The sequence below is a fragment of the Myotis davidii genome, unplaced genomic scaffold, assembly GCF_000327345.1.
Source record: "Myotis davidii unplaced genomic scaffold, ASM32734v1 scaffold88, whole genome shotgun sequence".
NCBI lineage: Eukaryota > Metazoa > Chordata > Mammalia > Chiroptera > Vespertilionidae > Myotis > Myotis davidii.
The window spans coordinates 5082649-5085306 of NW_006300377.1; the positions used below are offsets into that span (position 1 = coordinate 5082649).

A 2658-nucleotide genomic window follows, 5' to 3' on the forward strand; every position below is an offset into this window, starting at 1 on the left:
CACCCCCACCCCCACCATCCCTGCTTCAAAGGCAAACAGGAGTCCTGGGCAACTGTGTCAATGGCCACAGCAGAGGCAACGGGCCGTCCCTCATCCCTGCTCCTATGACCCATGGGCCCTCTAATGCAGACGCCCCCATCACAACACAGGGCACCCTGAGTCAGCAGGTAAGTCTTTCTGAGAGGCAACTTGGCGGACAACTTACAAGGACCCAAATGGTTATTGGACTTTGACCCAAGAAACTGTACCTCTGGAAAGTGGCCTTTGAGATACAAGCATGGCTGTGGGCAGCCCTTTACCAGAAGGTGTCAGGTCACTGTGCACAGGAGGGGCGGAGGGGGCCTGAGGCTCGCGCCCTGGGGCTCTTCAGTAGAAGTGACTGTCTGGTGGCTCTGGCCTCCCAGTCCCATGGCAGGCCTGCGCGGTCAGAAGGCCTTTCAACCAGGGAGGTATGCGGATGGGCCTTCAAAGCTAACAGTCTTCCTGTGGCCTGGGAGTAAGAAGTGCCGTATAGGGACCATGCTGGGCAGAGGGGTTCCATTGTCTTGCTTCCTACCCCATTTCTCTTATTTAACAGAAATTACTAACTAAATACCTAAGTGATCTCATTGCTTAAATGAACTTATTTTGATAGGCAAGGCCAAAAGGAAGTGTCTTCAACCTCTTTTCCTGGTCCTACAAGCCTGAGAAGCCCCTACTGGAGTTGCAGACAGAGGATTTCAGGAGAAAACCCTCAAAAAGATTAAATCTAATCTCAACCCTTTAAGAAAGATGTTTTATGTGAGTTATCTCTTGTGATCTTTACGTAAGAAGAAGGTATTATAACCCCAAATTACAGGTGAGGAAACTGAGGCCTGGAGAGAAGGGAAGAGAGCTGCTCAAGACCACAGGGCTAGGGTGTCAGAGTCAAGACCAGAAATCAGATTTGCACAAGTTGGTTCCTCTTGTAATTTGCTTTGTAAACCCCAGTCTCAGTTGAGCCAATAGCCACATGCCAGTAACTCGATACCTGTATGCAAAACCCTGGCCTCTCACTTCCAGCCTCCGGGGGTCTGGGTGTGGGCCTGGCTGCCTGGGCACCAGAACAGTCCTCTGGGGTGGCTGGGGCAGCCCCTGCCTAACAGCTCTCCTGCTCCCACCACCTGCAGACGTCAAGCTGCCCTTCCCCCAACCCATCCCTCGCAGCCCCATATAAGCAGCACTTCCTGCCTGGAGTTCTCCCAGAATGCTCCAGGTGCCTGGGGGTTCTTTCTCAGAAAGACCTCAAAACAATAACAGCAAGGAGGCTGCCCTGGGCCAGGCACACTAACTGAAAAGCAGGTGCTCTCATCCCCCACATTTTACCATGGAGGAAACTGAAGTTCAAAAAGGTGGGATGACTTGGCCAAGGTCACACAGCAAGGAAGCAGAGAGCTCAGACTCCCACTCTAAACTGCCTGACTCTGAGGTCCAGCTCATCAGTCCCCTAGCTGTTCCGGCCCAGAGGTTTTATTAATAAAGTGAGTTGCATGACAGAATGAATAAATGAAGGCATGATCATCGGAATCATTTTAAAGACACACCCACACAACTATCTAGCGCTGCTGACAGTTTACCAAGCTCTTCTGTACCCACTGGCATTCTCATCAGAGCTCCGGGGAGCAGGGAAGAGTGTCCACCCCATTTCCTAGAGGAAGAAGCCAGGGTACTAGGAGGGAAGCACTTTGCTCCAGGCCACGTGGATGGGAAAACGGGAAGGGGAACTGAGCTGCAATGGTGGGCATCGGCTCTCTGGGCATCAGTTTTCCTCGTCTGTAAAACGGGGTGAAACACCCCTGGCCCAGGAATCTGCCCATTACACCCTTCTCCTTCTCCTTCTCCTCCTCCTCCTCCTCAAAAAAACATCAAAAAGTGCCTCTTGTCATTGACTCCCCCTCCTCCTCGTCAATCCATTGCCGAGTTCAGGCTTTCCAAAGCCTGACCCTGGTCAGAAAGGATGTGGAAGAGGGTGGCTTGCTTAGGGTCCCAAAGCTGCCACAGAGCATCTTCTCGGCCATTTACCAGGCCCCTGGCCAGACAGGAACCACCCCTCACGTTGGAGGGGTAGCAGGCCCAGAGAGGGGAAGGCTCTGCCCTGCATCTTTAATCTGAGCTGCACAGCCACTGCCTAATGTCTGCATCCTTCTCTGGCTGGTCTGAAATAACTGAATGGTTCGGTTGATTACCTTGGTCCTGGTGTATCCCTACTGTGTGTCAGATGTAGGGAAGGCTGGCTGAGGTGGGGCGGGGGGAACACGTGCAAGTTTCTACTGAATGTCGGACACATCGCTAGGTGTACACCCAGAGCATCTAATGTGAGTCCCCCAGCAGGCTGGGCAGGGGGTGTCCACCTGTGCAACCCCGGGACCTGCATGACAAGGGGGGAGAGGGCTGGCAAGGGGGTGGGGGAAAGGTGGCCAGGGCTGGGCTAAGCCCCTCAGACCTTGTTGTGAGGGAGGGCTTTAAGCAGGAGAGAGACTGGACAGATGTGTGTTTAGGACAGGTGGACAAGGCAGAGGACATTCCTGGCAGAGGCACCAGCTTGAGCAGAGGTATGCCAGTCCAAGGCAGGTTTGGGACAGTGAGCAGCTACCCACTGGCATCAGAGAGAGAGCTGGAGAGTTGGGGGGGGGGGGGCGC

General features: G+C 53.8%; 1 long non-coding RNA gene across 1 annotated transcript in view; it reads right to left on the reverse strand.

Annotated features, from left to right (window-relative positions):
• Positions 1-2658, reverse strand: part of LOC107185224 — a 6615-nt gene that overhangs the window by 426 nt on the left and 3531 nt on the right. The gene's annotated exons all lie outside the window — the stretch shown is intronic.